Source organism: Sphaerodactylus townsendi, linkage group LG04 (assembly GCF_021028975.2).
Source record: "Sphaerodactylus townsendi isolate TG3544 linkage group LG04, MPM_Stown_v2.3, whole genome shotgun sequence".
NCBI classification, from domain to species: Eukaryota; Metazoa; Chordata; class Lepidosauria; order Squamata; family Sphaerodactylidae; genus Sphaerodactylus; species Sphaerodactylus townsendi.
Window position 1 is genome coordinate 24,610,465 of NC_059428.1, and position 23,165 is coordinate 24,633,629.

A 23,165-nucleotide genomic window follows, 5' to 3' on the forward strand; every position below is an offset into this window, starting at 1 on the left:
GGAGGAACCGGGTTTGATTCCCAGCTCTGCCGCCTGAGCTGTGGAGGCTTATCTGGGGAATTCAGATTAGCCTTTGCACTCCCACACAGGCCAGCTGGGTGACCTTGGGCTAGTCACAGCGTCTCGGAGCTCTCTCAGCCCCACCTACCTCACAGGGTGTTTGTTGTGAGGGGGGAAGGGCAAGGAGATTGTCAGCCCCTTTGAGTCTCCTGCAGGAGAGAAAGGGGGGATATAAATCCAAACTCCTCCTCCTCCTCCTCCTCCTCCTCCTCTTCTTCTTCTTCTTCTTCTTCTTCTTCTTCTTCTTCTTCTTCTTCTTCTTCTTCTTCTTCTTCTTCTTCTTCTTCTTCTTCTTCTTCTTCTTCTTCTGAATATAGAAGTTCCATTAATGATCTCATGCAAAGGAGGAATTATGTCATTCTTCCCATTATTGCTCCAATAGGTCTACACAGGTCAGATTAGCCTGTACGCTCCCACACACGCCAGCTGGGTGACCTTGGGCTAGTCACAGCTTCTCAGAGCTCTCTCAGCCCCACCTACCTCACAGGGTGTTTGTTGTGAGGGGGGGAAGGGCAAGGAGATTGTCAGCCCCTTTGAGTCTCCTGCAGGAGAGAAAGGGGGGATATAAATCCAAACTCTTCTTCTTCTTCTTCTTCTTCTTCTTCTGAATATAGAAGTTCCATTAATGATCTCATGCAAAGGAGGAATTATGTCATTCTTCCCATTATTGCTCCAATAGGTCTACACAGGTCAGATTAGCCTGTACGCTCCCACACACGCCAGCTGGGTGACCTTGGGCTAGTCACAGCTTCTCGGAGCTCTCTCAGCCCCACCTACCTCACAGGGTGTTTGTTGTGAGGGGGGAAGGGCAAGGAGATTGTCAGCCCCTTTGAGTCTCCTGCAGGAGAGAAAGGGGGGATATAAATCCAAACTCCTCCTCCTCCTCCTCCTCCTCCTCCTCCTCCTCCTCCTCCTCCTCCTCTTCTTCTTCTTCTTCTTCTTCTTCTTCTTCTTCTTCTTCTTCTTCTTCTTCTTCTTCTTCTTCTTCTTCTTCTTCTTCTTCTTCTTCTTCTTCTTCTTCTTCTGAATATAGAAGTTCCATTAATGATCTCATGCAAAGGAGGAATTATGTCATTCTTCCCATTATTGCTCCAATAGGTCTACACAGGTCAGATTAGCCTGTACGCTCCCACACACGCCAGCTGGGTGACCTTGGGCTAGTCACAGCTTCTCGGAGCTCTCTCAGCCCCACCTACCTCACAGGGTGTTTGTTGTGAGGGGGGAAGGGCAAGGAGATTGTCAGCCCCTTTGAGTCTCCTTACAGGAGAGAAAGGGGGGATATAAATCCAAACTCTTCTTCTTCTTCTTCTTCTTCTTCTATGTCCCTTCCCTGTGACCAGCAATGCTGTTTTCAAAGGGTTGCTTGTGGCAGGAAGAGAGCTTATAATTGGACACATCCTTTGAGCATTCACACTGTGCAGACTCATTCAGCTATCACACTTAGGACAGAGTGGAGCCAGCGTGCTCATGTCTGCTCTCCGTCCCCATGTAGTCATTGCGTCTACAGCTCACCTGTCCAGAGCAATTGAGTCAGATAGTTTGAATATCAAGACTCATGTCTACTCTGATCAGCAACATCTGTTCTGCAGCCCAGGAAAAGGTCTTTCATGTCACATATAGCATGATCCTTTTAGCTGGAGATTTCTTGAATGGAGCCTGGAACCTTCCACCACACAACTATGGCCTTTCTTCTTACATCTCAATGCAAAGAATTCCTATACAACAAACAAACCCAGAACCAATAGTACTACAAAGCAGTGTATTCCAAACTTCTGAAGCATGATGTAGGGTTTGCCTTTTAATCAGAAGTACTCTTCTGTTGTACACTCGTGTCTATCTCCAAAGTGGACTCCCAGAAAAACGAGTAGCAATTTCCATGTGGTTGAAGTGCACCCTAGCCATTATTGCCTACCACAGGGTTGGTTCTCAATTCAAACCACCCAAGTAATGGCACTGTGAGTCCCAGGGCACTACATGGGTTCAGTTCATTTACAGCCATCAGTGGTACTGAAGGGGACTTGCCCCACCACCCCAGACCTACAGCACCATATGAACTTGGCTGGGATTATTGGAGTAGGCTTGGCAGGTCACCTGCTATGGTGAGCAATCTCCTGCTGCTGCCTCCTGGGCCTGTCACTGCCCACACGAGTGGTCAGGAGGATTGATCCTATAGCTTAGGACACATAGTTGAACCAAATATAAAAATGCTTTTGACAGGGGATTCATGAATAAACCTACTTCCATTACACAAACAATGTCATTATTGTTTTGTGACTTGCTTTGAATTGACTGTATATGTTCTGTTTTTCATCATCTGGTTTATGCTAACATTAGGAAGACACTTTGCATGAGGCTTGCCAATCCCTTGGTAGGGGCCGGGAATCCCCTGCTCTGAGCTCCTGTTGCCTGCCACCCCTCCAAATAACTGCAGGGGTGAGAGAAGCTCACAGGCATTGCAATCACGACAATGTCACTTCTAGGGAAAACCTACAAGCAACGGTGGTCATTCTAGGAATCACTGGAAACTCTGTGGTTTTGCTACAGAGCTTCTGGTGATTCCTAGAGCTACTGCTGACTTCTGGGTTTCCCCCAGAAGTGACATTGTCATGCTTGTAACACCAGCCCCCACCCCAACCATGGCCCTGCCTCCAACCTTTCCACCAGTTACCAGGCTTAGCCTGACAACCCTATTTTGCATGAGTGTTGAGCTTCCAAGCCAAAAATTCCAGAGCAAAAGAAAAATAGCTCACTTTTAACTGACCCTGAAACTTTCTGGATATTCAGCAGTTTCAGAATCTTTGTGAATGTGTGTGTGTGTGTGTGTGTGTGTGTGTGTGTGTGTGTGTGTGTGTGTGAGAGAGAGAGAGAGAGAGAGAGAGAGAGAGAGAGAGAGAGAGAGAAGCAAAGGCTGAAGACCAGTGTTACAGCACTCTGGTCCAACACACATGATTGCTAGGTGACCTCTCTGTGTAGCCCTGTAGCCAGCACAGCAAGACAAGTGGATGTGACTGTGAAGCAACAGAAATGGTTGGAGCCTGATTAGCATGGCATGAACTGATAAGGTTGTTGACAAGGAATATCTGGCATGGAGCAGCAACTGGGTGTGTTGCACTTCAAGGCTGAGGGGGAAAGGCACGAAGAGGTGAAGCAGAGAAGAGCCAATAATACTGTGAGATTATCATCCCTATGAAGGATGTTGCAAAGATCGGCTGGGGCAGAGTGCAGCTTTCTACCATCACCCCAGCACTTCTGATCAAGCAACCCTTGTACACAACTCAGCCTGGCCATTCACTCTCCAGTGAGTGTGAAGTGTGAATGAGGTTAGCCTAGGATAATAAGTTAGTTTAATAAAGATGTGATTTTGTTTCCAGGATCCTTGTCTGGGATTCTCCATCTCTTCATCACTGAATATGGCCTTACAACTCCACAGCCTTGCTCAAGGGTCTCATCAGCCCAGGGGCATCAGGTAAACACTTCATGGGTATGATTTTGTACATGATACACACAGAAACTATTGACCCAACTGGAGGCGTCTTTCAGGGGATACTGAAAAAAGATGCTTCAATATCCACACAACGCTCTTCAAGGGCAGCTCCACTTAAAGCATATTGCAGTCTAGATGTTATCAAGACATGCGCTAGAATAGCAAGAACTTTCCCACGCAGAAACCGTCACAAATAGCTCACCAGTTAAAGCTGGTGAAAAGCTACTACGGTCACCTACTTATCCAACAAAAACTCTGGATTGAGGATAGACTATTACCCTCGGGCAAACTGGTAACATAAGCAGGCCTTGGGCACTGAAGCAGAGGTACCACATAGGGGCCTACCAGGAAAGGTGGTCCTGTAGGTCTACCCAAGTTACGTGTGTACATTTATATATGTGTAGGATTCCTTTCAATGGTTGTCTATGCATGTGGACAACTAGATGCTGCAATCCTGCTTCCATTTGTATGTAGGGCTGCTGGCACTCTGAATGGTTAAACAGGGTTTCGCGTTACAGTGTTGCATGGCAACAAGAGAACTTACTGTTGGTGTAGCTCCCATTTAGGGACTGATCTCATTTTGCTCTGAAAACAAGATTGTCATCTGTTTGTTATGCTGGTAGAACACCACATTAACTTCTTAGAAAAATGGCAAGCCTTCGTCTAAGCAGAGCAAAAAAATTTCCCTGGAGTTTACAAGCGAATCGGTTGAACAGCAATTGAGGCTTATAAGATATTAAGTCAAAGATGTCCTGGCTGAAAATCTTTGAGAATAACATCACTGCCTCCCATTTCCTATGGGCTTAACATTCTGAAACCTTTTGAACAGCCAATCTTTGAAAAATATCTTAAGAATTAACAATCTACCATCCTCCCCAGAACAGCCTCTTGGTCGCTCAACAAAATCTGAGTTGTGACATTTCAACATAATCATGTTTGATTACACACAGGATGTCATCTCAGATATCAATGAGTGAAACTGAAATAGCATTTTAGCACCATATTGCTAGATAATTACAATATGCTCTCTTCCTGGATACGATTTTTGTTTTATAAAAGACAAATAAAGTAAGATCGTTTAGTGATAATGGCATGCTCCCTTGGCAGAATTACCCAAAGTTTTAATTCTCAGGGAAGGAAACCTAACAGTACTGTAAGCTATTGCATTCATCCAAGGCTCTAATAATACCTGGATGACCAACCTGGATAGATTTGGGTGCGACAATAAATGAGCCCGTTAGCAGGGAGGGAAGGGGTAGGGTTGAGTCTCAATTTCAAAAGTTCAATTCCAAGATCCACATTTTGAGAGAAATGTGCAGCTCATTTGCATTCTAACATCATTTCGGTGTATGTTTTTTTTTTTGGATGTTCCATCTAAATGGCATACAGTGGTGTAAAAGGGCCAGAAACGAAACAGAATATCGGCATCAAAACAAATGAAAATGTGGAGGACTGAAACCAATAACATGGGAAACATAAGAAATCAAAAATAAATTTGATTTGATTTGAAATTTAATTTATATGTCGCCCTCCCCCCCGGAGGGCTCAGGGTGGTGGGTAGTGTGGTGGCCAAGTTTGCAGATGATACCAAATTATGTAGGGTGGTGAGAACCGCAAAGGATTGCGAAGAGCTCCAAGCGGACCTTGATAAATTAGGTGAGTGGGCTAAGAAATGGCAAATGCAGTTCAATGTAGCAAAATGCAAAGTGATGCACATAGGGGCAAAAAATCCAAACTTCACATACAAGCTACAAGGGTCAGTGCTATCAGTCACAGACCAGGAAAGGGATTTAGGCGTCTTAGTTGATAGTTCCATGGGAATGTCAACTCAATGCATGGCAGCTGTGAAAAAGGCAAACTCTATGCTGGGGATAATTAGGAAAGGAATTGATAATAAAACTGTAAAGATTGTCATGCCCTTATATAAAGCAGTGGTGCGACCGCACTTGGAGTACTGTGTCCAGTTCTGGTCGCCACATCTCAAAAAGGATATTGAAGAGATAGAAAAAGTGCAGAGAAGGGCAACGAGGACGATTGAGGGACTGGAGCACCTTCCCTTTGAGGAGAGGCTGCAGCGTTTGGGACTCTTTAGTTTGGAGAGGAGACGTCTGAGGGGGGATATGATTGAAGTCTACAAAATTATGCATGGGGTAGAAAATGTTGACAGAGAGAAATTTTTCTCTCTATCTCACAATACTAGAACCAGGGGGCATACATTGAAAATGCTGAGGAAAGAATTAGGACTATTAAAAGGAAACTCTTCTTCACGCAACGTGTGATTGGTGTTTGGAATATGCTGCCACAGGAGGTGGTGATGGCCACTAACCTGGATAGCTTTAAACAGGGCTTGGACAGATTTATGGAGGAGAAGTCGATTTATGGCTACCAATCTTGATCCTCTTTGATCTGAGATTGCAAATGCCTTAGCAGACCAGGTGTTCGAGAGCAACAGCCGCAGAAGGCCATTGCTTTCACATCCTGCATGTGAGCTCCCAAAGGCACCTGGTGGGCCACTGCGAGTAGCAGAGAGCTGGACTAGATGTACTGTGGTCTGATCCAGCAGGCTTGTTCTTATGTTCTTTCTTATGTTCTTACGGTGTACAACATGGTAAATGACAACAACAGCAATACAACAAGGCCAATCGTAATAATACAACATTTGCGCCAGACCCTGGCGCAATAATCCAACAACAGCAAAATATAACTAACAATAATATTCCAATCCCAGGTTAATTACTAGCAACATAATCCACATAGCACATAATAAATTTTTCAATAGCATACAACATAATAGCGCAACAGCATAATACATAGCATACAATCTAATTCAACATCTACAGTAAGCACCTGCATAACATATCACATATAACATATCACATACTTTAGCACCTACGTGCTATGACTATGATCTCATTGGCTCATTTCTAAGCAAGGGGTGATGGTACTGATTTTCACAAGCAGGACGCCGAAGGCCTTCAAGGTGTCTACAAGGTGAAAAAGAAATATGAACCCATGTTAGTGTGGTTCTGCTCACCAGTTGCCAAAAGAGAATCAGTCTGTCACTAAGAAGTTCAACTGTTCAGGAGCAGTTCAAGCATGTTTATTGGGTTACATTTCCTGTATTCAAAAAGAAAACAACGTAACAATGCAATCTCAAAAAGGATATTGAGGAGATAGAAAAAGTGCAGAGAAGGGCAACAAGGATGATTGAGGGACTGGAGCACCTTCCCTATGAGGAGAGGCTGCAGTGTTTGGGACTCTTTAGTTTGGAGAGGAGGCGGCTGAAGGGGGATATGATTGAAGTCTACCAAATTATGCATGGGATAGAAAATGTTGACAAAGAGAATTTTTTCTCTCTTTCTCACAATACTAGAACCAGGGGGCATTCATTGAAAATGCTGGGGGGAAGAATTAGGACTAATAAAAGGAAACACTTATTCACGCAACGTGTGATTGGTGTTTGGAATATGCTGCCACAGGAGGTGGTGATGGCCACTAACCTGGATAGCTTTAAAAGGGGCTTGGACAGATTTATGGAGGAGAAGTTTATTTATGGCTCCCAATCTTGATCCTCTTTGATCTGAGATTGCAAATGCCTTAACAGACCAGGTGATCGGGAGCAACAGCCGCAGAAGGCCATTGCGTTCACATCCTACATGTGAGCTCCCAAAGGCACCTGGTGGGCCACTGCGAGTAGCAGAGAGCTGGACTAGATGGACTTTGGTCTGATCCAGCTGGCTTGTTCTTATGTTCTTATGTTCTTATGTTCAGTGTCATGTAATAGGCAGCATTTCATTCGTGCATGTTGTCATGAAGGGCAATAGGAGGCATTGCCCAGGTAATAGGTTTTATATATGGGTGACCTTTCATAAGTGCTTCCCTAACATTGATTTGGGGATCTTTTTGTATGCACCAGTGTTTTGGGGAGAAATATTAGAAGAGGCCATTCTAAAATAATAAGACAAGTTGTATTGGTTACCAAAGTAGACAGGGTTGTGTGAGATGGTATAAGGTTTTCATGTTAGCTCCTTTGCCTTAAGGCTGACTCCAGGTGGTGGGATCAAGTCAAGTTTCCTCTTCACTGTGCATGAGTGGTCAGGAGCACCCTTCTACTAGCTACCACCCCATGAGCATCCCTGGCCTCTGATACTCAGGGTTGGCTTTTCACAGGTCATATAGTGCTGTAGTGTAAAGAGAAAGGAAACAAAAATCCCACCGACACCCTTATGATGTTGGCAGTTCTTTAGTTTCTGTGTTTCTGTGAACCCTATATCCACTCAGAGACATTCCACTGACACCAACATAACTGATTCCCAAGCAAATTTAAATAAGATTTATGATGTTATCTTATACTCCATCCACACTGTCCTTGAGTTCCAAAAAGCAGCACCAATGCAGAAAAATTCTGTGGGTTTCTGTGAAGGGGAACCTTGCAGGGAATTCTCGCTTCATGAAGGATATTTTTCCTCCTGAACTGAGAAGCATAAATAACCACAATGCAAGTGGCAGATCTCGTGTATATAACATCTTGCTTTACGCCCACTTCAGCACAGCAATACTGCTCTCCTTTCTAACATACTGGTACTGCTCTCCTTACTAATAATCTCTATATATAAAAAGCTAACTATGACTTTGTTAGTCATGCCCTAATGCGGAAACAGCTGGATGGATAGCCCCCAAATTTTCACATGACGTTGCTCCCTGTTGCGGGCAGGTAACAGGACCTTCAAATCGCCGAAAGTCCATACCGGAGCCACGTAAAACATATTTTCCCTGGCGCACCAGGCCATGAAGCTGGCTGTGTTTAACTGTCACCCTTAGAATGTTCATGCAGCATGTCTGTGGCCTGAGGGCTTGGTATGCCCTTAGAATGTTTGCTCAGATGGCCACAGATGAGCATTGAAAACAGTAAATAGGTAATACTGTTAGGTAATTCGAGTGGAAGTGAAACACATACACACTTTGCTGTGTGAGACGTCAGGTGGGGTTCCCCCACTCACATGCAGGTAACTTTCACTCTCTGTGCCTCACCCACTGCTACCACACAACACACATACTCTCATACACATCCAGGTCATCCTCACACACCTCACTCTGCCCTCCCTCACATCCAACCACCACTTACCCACTTCCTCACCCATATTTGCCACAGCTCTCTTTTACTAAAAGCGAGTTGGAGTTTGCCTTTTTCTTCTAAGAAAATCCGCGGGGTGGGGGCGAACCAACACTACTGGCTCCGCTTCTTTTTCACTTGGCCCTTTAAGAACCCAGGGAGCTGGCCTCGATCTGAGCGCCTCACCCCCCTGCCTCTGCTGCCTGACTGGGATAGCCTCCTTGCCCCAGTTCTGCCTTACCCAAGCCAGGACTGTGCATGTCAACCAGCCTCGTGGACAGCGGGATTCGCACTCTGGACAGTTCCGTTGTGGAATGGAAAGGGTTACCTTTTATTAAAAAAAAAGACACCACCATATAACAATGTGAATTGAAAAGGGAAAGAGGGGTTCCATTTGACCACCCCAAAAGGCTATGCTGCAGATCACTGGACCTGCATGGACATCTGTGTGGGTTGCGGACTGTGATGAGAAGGACAATTGCCACAGCAACGCGTGGCCGGGCCCCGCTATTATGTTCTAGAAAGCATATTAGCCCAGGTCTTTTATGGGTCATGAAATAGGCTGTCTGACTAGCTTTCCTTTGAGCAAGGTAAGACAGAGAAGCTGGATCATCATACTACTATTTTTGGACAACATTTAAGGCCATTAAGGATCTGTAATTGGGGTGAAGCAATGGAAAGAACAGAGATATAGGATTTGCAATCTAAGGCCAAACTACACAAGGCTTTTTTAACGTCAGATCAAGGTTCCCCGGTCACAGCTTGCTTTTCTCACAGTCATGAACCAGCAGCAGGGGACTGTAACTTTAAGACTTGTGAGCGACTGAATTCATTCCTGTCTCCCTCCCTCCCACAAATGGTTGCCAGGCTGTGTTTGGAAGCCAGTGGATGGCTCAGGGCAAGGATATGGGGGAGAGCCAATATTTCCTGTGCATCTCTACCATAGAGTTTCTGGTGATTCCTAGAGCTACCTTAAGTCATTTATGAGGTAGGTCGAACTGAGGTAGGTTGGATTGAGAGTATGTGGCTGTTCTAAGATTGCCCAGTGAGTTTCCATGGCAGATTTGAACCTGGGTCTCCCAGATCCTACTCTGAAACTCTAATCAGTGTACCACACTGGCTTTCATGGAACTGCTGTTGTTGAACAGCCAGTTCTAGGTGGGTCTAATAAATATCAAGTCACCTAGTGAAATAAAGTCACCTGATGATTTCTACCAGGACTAAGCCTGATGAGTTCTCCCTCAAATGTCAAAATGGCCCTGGAAAGGACCGTGGCCTCTCTCCAATTTTATTGATGGAAGCTAATGTCTCAAGACTGGCATTAATGTGTTCTTGGCTGGCAATAGACACTTAGGGCATTCATTTTCTTAAAGCTACAGGCACTGCTTCGATTATTTGGGAGGAAGGTTGATCCATTTTTTTTTTAATTCAAAACTTTTAAAATGCTAAACTGAGGCATCTTACAAGTTTGTAGAAAGTTCTGTCTTGTCTGTTCATGGCTCCAATTTCTGTACTTGTTCACAGTTTTGACCACACTAAGAAATTCTGTGTTCTGAAACTTCTTCAACAATTTCAGGGCAGTAACAACCTGAGAGGTTGTTAGTCTGAGAGATGGTGGGCTAGCCCAGAGCTTCCCAAGTTTCAGAGTTTCAGCAGAAGTTTGAACCCAGATCTCAGACTATCAGCTACACTTCCCTAGCTCATGTTCCTTAATGTGCGTGGAATAGTTTTCAAGAATTGCATTTTACAAGGAATTAAAATTCAGTGTGAAAGCACCCTGTAATTCTGTCACAAACATTTGACAAAGTAATATTAATTTGCATCACAGAGCTTAATTTGTGTTAATTAATTTTGCATTGTACAGCTTTGTCCTCTATTTCTCTTTCAAACTGCAGTTTAACTACAGGTTGTTGATTTTCAAGGTTGTTCACAAAAATCATGTTTTCCAGTTTCCTTCTCAGTGTATGATGACCTTCTCTTCCAATTGTTGCTTTCTGACCCAAGTATTTGAAATGTTTTTGGCTATGATCTTTTTTTGTCATTGTTTCTTTTACAACCTCTCCTTCCCCATTTCAACAGTGAATATCAGGGCATGAAGAGTCAGGCCATACCATTTTCTTCACAAAAGCAATATTCTGGACCCAAGCCATATCTTGGCCTTTTCCACGACTGACTGAAGAGATTCCTTCTGTTTTTGATTTGCCAATCACTAATCAAAGCTGACTCCAAGAGCTGCAGCGTTCTCCTGAGAGACCAATGGTTTACATTAGTCAGAACATTACTCATAGGTTATCGCAATGATGCTAAGGAATCTAGGCTAAAGTTTCACATTGAATTGGCTTTTGGGGATGTGTTTGACTTTTGTCTAACCTTAAAGGGTTAACATCTTTCTCCACCTTTTATTTGCATATGATGTACAGAACCAAGGCCTGTGAAATCTTTACTATAACACAATTAGGGAATTGTGAAGTGGTAGAAAAAAATTGTCTTTTGTTCAATAGCTTAGACTGGAAAAAGGGGTAGGAAAATTGGAAGTAGCTAACAGAGAGATTAAAAACATAAAAAGAAGAAAGCAACAGTCCACCCCTATGTCTCATTGCCTGCCACTGCACTGAGAGATGGGAGAAAAAATAAAAATCCACAGCCTTCCATTACTACTAGAGATTCTTGTTGGAAGGTTTTACCATCATGTTTCCGAAGATTCCTGAAGCAACGCTTTGTCACTTCCTTTTCCCCCATAAGTGATGAAGGGCTGCAATCAATACAACAAACAAGAGAGGCCTCTGCCCTGATAACCTTACAATCGAAATTCCAGTAAAAGAAGAAGAGGGAAGGGAGACAGCCATTTGAACATTGGCCAGTCCAATTCCCTTGATGACTCCACTGTCTTAAAATAATCTTTTTCTAGTCTTACCCACCACTTCAACAAGGGCACTGTTGGAGTTCACCCAGAACTGGGCTGACCCTTCCGCTTGCAAAGCTACCACATATACTTGCATATAAGTCAAATTTTAGCACATTTTTTGTGCTGAAAAAGCCCCCCTCAACTTATATGTGAGTGAGGTGTATTTTTTTTTTAAAAAATGGGTTTTTTATTTTGTCAGCCTCCAGGGGCACAGTTTTTAGGCTAGCAGCACCAAAAATTCAGGGATTTTTCAAGAGACTCTCCTGATGTATCTTTAGGAGACCTTCCTGATGATACCAGCCAGGCTTGGTAAAGTTCGGTTCAGGGGATCCAAAGTTATGGATCCCCAAAGGGGGTGCTCCCATCCCCCATTGTTTCCAATGGAAGCGAATAATAGATGGGGCTACCCTTTTGAGGGTCCATAACTCTGGACCCCCTGAACCAAACTTCACCAGACCTGGGTGGTATCATCAGGAAGGCCTCCTAAAGATACTCTGAAATGTTGGTACTGCTAACATAAACATTCCTTCCTTGACCAAAAATCCAGTTTTGAAGGATTTTAACTCTTGTGTTTTAGCTTGGTTGCTGATTGAGCTAAGGTTTTTGTACTTTTAAAGTTATTGTTGAGACCACATTGTTCTTGTTGACCCTCTTTTCCACTTACAGAGCTAGTTTACTGTTTTTCTTTGAAATAAATATTCAAAAACATTTAACCTACTGATGCCTCAATTAATGTAATTTTATTGGTATCTATTTGTATTTTTGAAATTTACCAGTAGCTGCTGCATTTCCCACTCTTGACTTATACGCGAGTCAATACGTTTTCCCAGTTTTTTGTGGTAAAATTAGGTGCCTCAACTTATATGCGGGTCGACTTATACCCAAGTATATCAGTACTAGAAATTAGTGGGAGAAGCCTAGAGAGGACAGGGTTTGGGGAGGGACCTCAACACGGTATATTTATTTATTTATTTATTTATTTATTTATTTATTTATTTATTGTTTGGACTTTTATACCGCCCCATCCCCGAGGGGCTCTGGGCAGTGTACAACATCTATAAATATAATAAAATTATTATTCCTATAGACTCCTATAGACTCCTATTCCTATAGACTCCACCCTCCAACGCAGCCATTTTCTCCAAAGCAACTGATTACTGTAGTCTGAAAATCAGTTGTAATTCTGGGAGATGTCCAGCCTGCACCTGGAGGTTGGCAATCCTAGATCTAGCTATGCTGCTGCACAGGCATATCCTGACACATATTCTAATGAGGTGGGTTCAAGCTTTGCGAGGCATCCCACAAAAACAGGACCTGCTTTCTGAGGTAAAGTGGCCCTGAAACGTACTGGGACAGTTTGGCCGTTTCCACACAGCAAAATTATAACGGGTTACAATCAGTATCTTACAATCCAAATCTATTTTATCCCAGTTACTCCCTCCACATGGCTGCCCATTTCTGGGAAAAAAATCAACTGAAGACCGGGAGGAAATACTCCAGTTTGTTTTGTATTTACACTGCAAGCATATCCACACATGTGCAAACATCCCCGTTGTCCTGCTTTCTGATTGGCTGTTGTTTGAATGAATGTCTCTGCCCTGCCTTTTGAATTGCTGGCACCCGCCTTTACACCTGCTTTGCGGTTTTCAGGTAGGAGCACGTTTTGTGAGCCAGGAGATCTGAATCTATCAATCATGGATCTGGATCCAGGGGTGGCATAGGTGCTGGGTGTGTTTGTGGCGCTGATCGTGCACCTCCTCAGTCTCATGCATGGTGTCCTTGCTGCATGTGCCCATTACCAGGAAGAGATAGTCTGGGCATCTCTTCAGTATGTTGCAGGCAGGGATGGTTTGCCCTGATGATCACCCCCACTGTAGGACCGGGAACTGTGTCAACTGTTCTTGGCCAAGCCAGGATATTTCCCTCAACCCTGGATATTTGAACCATGAAGAAATGACCTTTCTGCTAGATTGCTCCTCTGAGAAAGCAGAGCCAAGCATTCCCTTCAGTGGCTACTCAGATCCAGGCTGGCAGGCATCAGTCTTTGCTCCAGGGCTCTTTTAACATTCTTCCTGCTGATGGCTTATTGCTTGTTATTACAAGATTGCCTCATGCTGGCTTTTCCCTGCTTTGGCTGTTCAGGGAAAACACTTGGACATCGGCACCAGATTTTAAGGATGCAAAATCATTATTCTCTCTCTCTCTCTCTCTCTCTCTCTCTCTCTCTTTCTCTCTCTCTCTCTCTCTCTCTGATGTCTCTCTGTCCTCCCACAGAACCAAAGTAAAAATGTAACATGTGTTCTTCTTAAACCAAACGGCACTTGACACCCTATCTCATAGCTTCTTACTCTCAAATATTTAAATGACATATGAAGAAAACATGCTTTTCCCCCCCCACCCACCACACAAACTTTTTTTATTGCAGTCACTTCCTGTGAGAGGAGACCTCTCCTTCAGGACAAGGGGAAAGATGGGCTAGAAGCTTGTTAATGTAGAACAAAAGGACTAAATTATTCACAGCTTCCCATTGTTGTTTTTTTTTCAGCCTGCAGTGCCCAAAAAGAATTGCTATTCCACTTCAGTGATTTAGCGGCTGCCTGTATAAAGTGGTTTGCGTGGGGAGGAGGGATATTGTGGGAGTGCGGAGAGAGTTTTATCTTCCCCCTTTTGTGTTTCAGATCATGCGTGATTATTTTTCAGAAGTGCCGTCCTATTGATTGCGGTGACAGCGTGAACCAGGTGCTTAACTCTTTAAAATGCTGAGCTTTTCTGAATTGGACCAAACATCATTTCATCAATTTACTTAGGGTGGGTCATTGTTTACCTCTTATATTTTTATTCTGCCTCTCCCTTCCCCATCCTATTCCAAAATGCAGGGACCCTACTTCCGATGTGATCACCACAGACCAGTGAGGAAGGTTGGGCTGACAAAGGGAACAACCTTGAGCAGGTGTCCTCAGAAGTAAGTCTCATGTTATATAAAGAAATTTACTCCCAAGAAAATGACCTTTTGGTTGCAGCCAAAGAAACTAGCCCAGGAGTCCCTGGTAAGGTTCCTGGCCAAATGAGGATCTGACCTGAGGTCTTCCTAGTCTTTGTCCTGAGCTCTCACCACTACTGAATATAGGGCGTTTCCTCACTCACCACGACCCCCCTATGCCGCGTGCTGCTCTCGGCGTGCGTCATTTCTGGCGTGGGCCCAGGCATCCCCACGTCGTCAAACGGCGCCGTTTACAAGAGCGCCAGGAGTGACGCGCACTGAGGGGGCGCGACAGCGGCAGTGTCGGGGCGGCTGCATTGTCGCCGCCCCTGTCGTGGGGAGTGCCGGGGGACCCCACACTACTTGAGGAGAGTAGCGCGGGACTTAAGGTAAGTGGGGAAAGGCCCATAGTCTCTGCACTACTCTTCTCTTTGATTTTGTTCTGAATACACTCAGAAGTGGTAAGGGAACTGATGGTCCATCAACAGCTTTTCCCATGCAAATTGTACTACAGCACATCTGCATTGAGTTTATTCATTCATGTGTTGCTGACTGAAACGACCATTGAAAGGAATCCCTTGCCAGCAAATGTTGTAATGGAAGTGTAAGGCTTTGCTTGGTTGCAAAAAATGACAAGCCTCCCACGTTCCAAGGTGAAACTTGGTCATTTATTCACTTATTTTTTTTACTCAGTTTATACTCCGCCATCTTGCTTTCCTGCCCCACACTGAAGGCTTCCAAGATTGCTTTTAAATAAAATAAAATAATAAAATTAAAAAAGCAACAGCAGCACTTTTGAAACCAAAAAGTCAGAGGCAGCAGCAATAAAGATCAGTGAGAAAACAATGTTCATAAGACGTCATAGATTGGAAGGCTTAACAGATCACCATAACTGCACCCATCATAGTTCCCATCATGGAGGCTTTGGTTGTTAAACATGTTAGCCCTGTTTCCTACCACTCTGCTCAGCAATGTCTGGAGCCTGCCTCTAGCCTAAAGAGCCATATCCACCTTAATCATTCTTCCTCTGAAGTGGAGCCCCATGGCACTAAGTGATAGGCTGTAATAATGCAGTAGAAGCTCTACTCATGACTTGAGTTCTATCCCAATGGAAATCAGTTTCAGGTAGCCATCTCAAGTGTTTCAGCCTTCTATCCTTCTGAGGATGGTAAAATGAGTACCCAGTGTGCTGGGGGTGAAGTGTAGACAACTGGAGAAGACAATGGTAAACCCCCCTGCAAACATAGTCTGTCCGGTAAATGTTGTGATGTGATGTCACCCCATGGGTCAGTAATGAGCCAGTGCTTACATAGGGAACCATTTTCACCTTTTTTTTTATTGAAGAGCTAGTTCCAAGTCCATTGGCACCTTAAAGATCAACAAGATTTTGGAGGTAAAGGTTTTTGAGCGTCATAAGATAGCAGGAAGGGTCTCTTAAGGTGAAGGATGACTCCTTAGCTTCGAGGCAGACTTCAAAGGTTTCTTAGCAGATACTGTTCATGTATCCATTTTAGAGCCTAATCGGTCAGTGAACATATCTAAGGTAAGTGTGGGCCTGCTAGAGGGGTCTGCTATAGGTATGAGCCAGACTTATGTATTTTCTTTGGAAGAAGGTTTACTTCTCCTCTGTTTTTTTTTAAAGCTACATAGCAACCAAAAATACAATTCTAATCAAGCCAGCCAGAACTCTCTTCTTGTCTTGCTAAAAAAGAAAATGCAGAGACGGTGTCCGCCAGCAGTAGAGACAGCACGGCTGCTTCTGCAATATTCAGAGCTAGTGTGGACAAGCATTTATGTAACTAATCCTATTATCCAAAAGTGTTGGGCTGTGGCCAAACGTTCTTTATCATTAAAATTCAGCAGCACTGCTGAAATGCAAAGGAGACCTCCGAAATATAAGGAAACAAGATGAAAGGATTGCCATGATGAAAGAGATTCCTGCCGGGATCTCTCCTTTTCTCTTGGCATATAATGTGTTGCTGAAGGAGGGACACTGCCCAGTTTCACAGTTTTAAAACCTGCAAAGTAGGAAATGCAAAGACAAGGTGTACTGAATTTTCAAGGGTAGGCTACAATTTTGAGTCGAGGATGGAAGATGCCTCTCTGACAGATGTCATTCGAGCATGGCAAATTGTGCCTCACTGCAAGGATCTGAACTGAGCCTTCGGTTGTATTTATTTATTTTAAACATTTCTGTCTCGCCTTATCTCCTCCAACTCAAGATGACAAACAAGGCTGCAGCCAAATTGCAAGGACATGCATTCTAATAGCCTGCGCAACAAAATTAGCAAAATGGAAACTGATTAAAATGCACACATTGCAAAATTAAGAGCACTCAGGATTTAAAACGAATGCAACCAAAAGCACTACAGAATCAACAAATTCCATCACAATCAGATTGGCTGAACATTTCACCCTCTTCTACATGGTTTCTGAAACAAGGTGTGTGTACATGCCTTCTTTCCCCAAACTCTGGCCCCTTCTGCACATGCAGAATAATGCACATTCAATCCACTTTCACAATTGTTTGTAAGTGGATTTTGCTATTCCCACCCAGCAAAATCCAGCTTCAAAGTCCATTGAAAGTGGATTGAAAGTGCATTATTCTGCATGTGCGGAAAGGGCCTCTTGTCAAAGGACTGGGGCCCTCATGGGAAAAAGCTCAGGATCTTGATCTTGATGTAGCAATATGGGCAGTCCAAAGACCTTACCTGGTGCAGGAGAGTCCACTGCTAGATGTAGTTCAATAACTCTGAAGACTCTGGACCCTGGAAGGCTTTAAAGCACTCTGAATTAAGCTTAGAAGCAAAGACATATTGAGAGTAGTTAATGTAGCATAAGAGTTACATGTTCTAGGCCAATGACCCCATGGAGGAGTCTTCCTGCTGCTGTTTGTGCCAACTGAAGCTGCCAAGATGTCCGGAAAGGTGACCCCCCACATAGACCACCTTTAGGAAGTCTACATTGGAGGTCATGGTACCATGTATTAGTACAGCATATTAATAGCATCTATTCTAGGTAATGGCCTACTTTACAAATTAGATTTAAGCAAAAAGAATGAGCTCAAAGGCACAAATGAAAGTCCAGTTCAAGATAGGGTTCGTCCAAGATGTTGTGGTCAATTGCTAAAGCTCCTAATGGATCTCCTTCCAAACTAATTTTTGAAAAAGGCTGGATTTAAATGCCACAAGAAGCAACTAGCTGCCATCAAATCCACTCACCTTCCCTATCCCTAATTTCCAGCAAGTAATTACTGAACAACCAAGTCTAAACAGTGAAAGCAACTCCAGCTCACCTGGGCTTTGAAGAAAGGGTATGAGTGGGTTCAGACAGAGGCAAAAAGGCTTTCTTCATTGTCAGAATGCTGTATCAAACAATTAAGTATGATTTAAATTCCCAAGCAGGTTGGAACTTATGTCTAAATATCTTAAACAGGCACAGCTTTTACATCATTCATGCGGAGATAATAGACCCAGATCTCTGGATTACTGTAATACCATCTAATGTACTTTTTAAGACTCTGCCCTTAAAGATAACTTGGAAATTCTAGTTGGTGCAGAACATTGCAAGCTAATTACCACTGGACAATAGCTGGGACATAGAGATCACACTCATTATGCAGACACTCCACTGGCTACTAAACAGTTACCCAGCTCAAGTCAAAGTTCTTGCCATCGCCTACAAAGCCCGTCATGGCCTGGGACCCACCTACCTGCAGGGCTGCCCCTTCCACTCTGTTCTACTGCATCAGCTGTGCTTATCCAAGCAAAGTCTTCCAAAATGCATACCCTTCATGGTGGCTCCTACCTTGTGCAGTGGTCTACCTGCTGAGGTCAGGAAGGCTCTCACACGTCTATTATTCAGCAGAACAGAAATGTTCAGGACATTTTCAGAAGTGATTAGTACAGGGGTCAGAAACCTTTACCAATCAAAGAGCCATTTGGACCCGTTCTCCATGGCCCCGATGATCTACCGAGCCAGAGAGTCTCCCCTTCAGCCCCTCCACTCAGCCCTCCACTCCACTGTCAGGCGGTGCAGGGAAACCCTGCTCCATGGGGCAGAGGGGGAATGGCGGCTGCGCGGATGGCAGAGGGGGGATAGCGGCTGCTCTGGAGGGACACGGCCATGCTACCCTCCAACTTCCAGGGGTCAGAGGGCAGCGGGGGCGTGTCCCTCCAGCCCTCCAGCCCTCCAGAGCAGTGCTGGAAGGAGAGGTGAGTAGAGGGGATGCAAAAAGAGGCATCCTCATGCACAGAGCCACTTCCGGTTTGGCCCCTCCATTCACCTTTCCTTCCAGTGCTGCTCTGGAGGGCTGGAGGGACATGCCCTCCGACCTCCAGGCCACGTGGAGCCACAGTATAAGGCTGAAAGAGTCGCATGCAGCTCCGGAGCCGCGGGTTGCAGACCCCTGGATTAGTACAATGGAACAGTCTGGGAGGATGCTTCTGTGAGGGAATAGGACTGTAGTCTACGGCAATAATTATTGCAGATATCATCTGCTTTCACAGCATTGTCTTACACCTCGCAGTATTGTGTATAGTATACTTTTGCCTTAACTAGTTTTATTCTTGGTATAAGCTTTCATGTGAAAGAATAAAATACCAAGAATAAAACTTTGTTGGTCTTAAAGATGCCCCTGAACTCAAACTTATTTCTGCTGCTTCAGACCAACATGGTTACCCACCAGAACTTACCTTGCATGGTTTGTTATTCACATTGTTCTCTAATTCTGTAATCCTAATCCAATTCCACGGTTTATTGGTCATCTTATGCTGTCTGATTGCACTGCTTTATCTCCTGTAATCCACCTTGGGCTTCATTTTGAAAGGTGGTCTATAAATAAATACAATCCAGTTTCCTATCATACCAGACTACATTCCCCCGCAAGCAGTGTTTCCAACTCTGTCGCATATAGCCACATCTAAGAAAACCACATGCATGTTTCAGCTTCCTATCTCCTCTGGCAACAAAACATGGGATATGGCATCATCACTCTCCTGCTGTTGCTGATGTCATGTTATAGGTCAGTGGTGACGAACCTATGGCATGGGTGCCAGAGGTGTCACTCAGAGCCCTCTCTGACCTGGGCCACTGGGCTCGATTATTAGCATTAAACCTAAGACCTAGTTTTGGGGAAGCAGTGTAGGTAACCCGGTTAAGCACTGTGAACCCCACTGATTTTCATGCGAAGAACTAAAGCACTATCCTTTACCTGGGAGTAAGCTCAGTTGCTGGCAATGGGGCTTGCTTCTGAGTAAACCCTCCTAGGGTTGTGATTCACCATTGAAAGAATTGCACGGTTGCTTCAAAGCCAAGCCACCGACTACCACCAAGCTTACTCCTGAGTAACGCACGCCTCGGAGCCAACCATTTTTTCTAAACTAAAACCTCAGTATTCAGGTTAAATTGCTGTGTTGGCACTTTGCGATAAATAAGTGGGTTTTGGGTTGCAATTTGGGCACTCGGTCTCAAAAAGGTTTGCCACCACTATTATAGGTGTCAACGTGATGATGTGGGGTGATATCATGCTGAATGAGTTTAGCTGTTCCCATGGGAGAGAGAGAAAGAGAAAATACAAGTTTTCTTTTTTTGGGTGACAGTAACATGTTATCTTTCCAGCCCAAGTCTTAGTAACTTTTACAGACTTTTCCATCCATGCCTCCTTTAAAAAGGACTTCAAATTATGTCCTCTTCATCCTTCACTCTCCCTGTCCCAAGTTGTGTCCCAGATTCATTTTCCAGGAGACCCACAAATGGGAGAAAAGGAAGCCTAACTTACACTCCTTTTCTTTCAGAATGTACAAAACCCTCTTCAAATAGCTGGGTAAAATCAATGGTGCAGATAAAAGATAACAAAGATTAACTCCCAACTCTACTGGCTTCACCGTAATCTTCAAAACCCAGTTCAGCATCTTGGGCTGAACAAAGTGGAAGTGAGATTAATTGATTTCAGCTTAGAGTTACGTGCAGGTAACTGTGCTTAAGTTCACACCTCAAACAAAACTTCATCCTCTGAAAAATGCAGCTTCAGGTTAAAATGCGCGGTTTATCTGTTTTAAGATATTTTTATTTCACATTTCCTAAAAAGCTTAGAACAGATTACAGATATAATTCATCTATAATGGCAAACGATACTGTAAAATAAGAACAATCATAACACACAATTCATGGCGGGAGGGATCACCTCAACAAAATGCCCTCCTGAGTAGCTCTGTTGTAAATTGTGCAAACAGGGAGAAAGTATTTTTCCTAATCAGCTTGCCAAGACCATTATCACCTGAGGCTGCATCATGGATCAGTCTTTCTCCAAAAAGGAGCAGAGTTTGGATTTGTACCCCACTTTTCTCAGCCATAAGAAGTCTCAAAGTGGCTTACACACTGACTTCCTTCCTCTCTCCACAACAGACAACATGTGAGGTAGGTGAGGCTGGAAGAGGTCTGAGAGAACTGTGACTAGCCCCAAGATCACCCAGCAGACTTTATGCGTTGGATGGGGAAACAAACCTGGTTCACCCGATTTGAGTGCACTGCTCATGTGGATGAGTGGGAAATGAAACCCAGCTCTCCAGGTTAGAGCCCACCACCTTACTTCCATCACTATGCTTTGACCCTCCCTTTTTGGAGGTGGAAAATGCTGTCAATGTTGCAGCTGACATAGCAACCCATAGGAGTTTCAAGGCAAGTGAGAAACAGAAATTATTGCCACTGCCTGCCTTTGCAAAGCAATCCTGGCTTTTCTGGATGGTCTCCCATTCAGATGCTAACCAGGGCCAATCCTAATTACTTTCTGAGAGCAAATGAGGTCAGACTAGCCTGGATGAAGAGAAGATAAAAATGGCAAGGTACATGCCTCTGACCTACTTTTTCTGGTTTGTATTTGTTATCCACCTTGAATGTTTCTTTTGGCAAAGAAGGATGGGATATAAATATGCTCCAGCTGAAACAGTCAAAGAAGGGATAGACAAAATCTTGACACAGGGACTGGAGAGATTAAGGTTCTTGACCTCTCCACAAAATGGTGGGTGGAAGATCTGACCCAGGATTCAAGGGGTCTCTCATTCTGGATAAGTATGTACACACACCCCTTGAAGGAACAGATCCATAGTCTGGAGATGCTCATGGACCCAGGTCTACTGTTGGCTAAGCAAATGGCATCTATGGCCAAATGTGCCTTTTACCAGCTGAAACTGGTTAGCCACCTGAGCCTTATCTGGACAGAAAAGATCTACCCACTGTGATGCAGGCCCTGGTTACATTTAGATAAGATTACTGCACTCTTTGTGGGGTTGTCCTTGAAAAGTGTTCAGAAACTTCAGTTGGTACAGAATACTGCAGCTGGGATGTTGAGTGGAGTGAGTCTGGACAGAAAAGATCTACCCACTGTGATGCAGGCCCTGGTTACATTTAGATAAGATTACTGCACTCTTTGTGGGGTTGTCCTTGAAAAGTGTTCAGAAACTTCAGTTGGTACAGAATACTGCAGCTGGGATGTTGAGTGGAGTGAGTCAAGGGATTATATCATTCCAGTCTTGACCCACCTTCACTGGCTTCCAGTTTGTTTCTGGGTACAATTCAAAGTGTTGGTCTTGACCTTCAAATCCCTATATAGTTTGGGACTAACATATCAGAAGAAGAATCTAATTCCTTATGGACCTGACCAACTATTATGATCATCTTCAGAGACCCTGATTTGGGTGCCTCCTCCTGAGATGGGGTGGGTAGCTTCTCCGTTCTTCAGTTGTGGCACCAAAACCATGGAACTGTTTCCCATGGAGATCTGTCTGCCTCTTTCTGATGCTGTCTTCTGCTAGCAGGTAAAGGCTTTTTTGTTTTGTTTGGCATTCACTCAGTGATCCTTCTTTCCTAACTATGTTTTTATGTTCTGTATGTATTTAAAATGTTTCATATGCATTTTTACTCTGTGTTTAACTTTTTAAAAAGTCATTTTAATGAGGTATGTTTGGAAGTGGATTATTTGAATGGTAATTATAATGTAATTTGATCATATATGCTTCAAATTACTAACCTCTTTGGCAGCACTCGTAGGGGCAGAAAGACAGGGGCTAGTAATGCACAAGGTGTCCACTGTGCAATGGGGAAGAATGTGCATTGCGGCAAGATTTCTTGTATGGATGTATTTCCTTGAGCCCCACTTTCACTTTCCATTTCCTCTGTAGCAAGCAAGGCCACTTCTAGCATTATTTTAATTTGCTTCACTGTCAGAGTGGGACAGATTTGCCAGTGAGCAACTTTACCCCGGACATCTCCCCTCTGTCCATGTCCAACCTTCCCACTCCCTTGCAAGGCCACCAACGCTTTCCTTTTTTCCATGTTGCTGACTTCTTCAAGTCACAGAACAGAAGCTCACTCACATGGACTTAAGCCAAAACACACCACCTCTAATTCTCATATTGAGATATTGATAAAATAATAACTGAAAGTGGGTGACCTTGGGCTAGTCACAGTTCTTCTGAGCTCTCTCAGCCCCACTTACCTCACGGGGTGTTTGTTGTGAGGGGGAAGGGAAAGGAGTTTGTAAACCCCTTTGAGTCTCCTATATGAGAGAAAGGGGGGATATAAATCCAACTTTTCTTCTTCGTTGGAAATAACAAAGTCTCTCTGT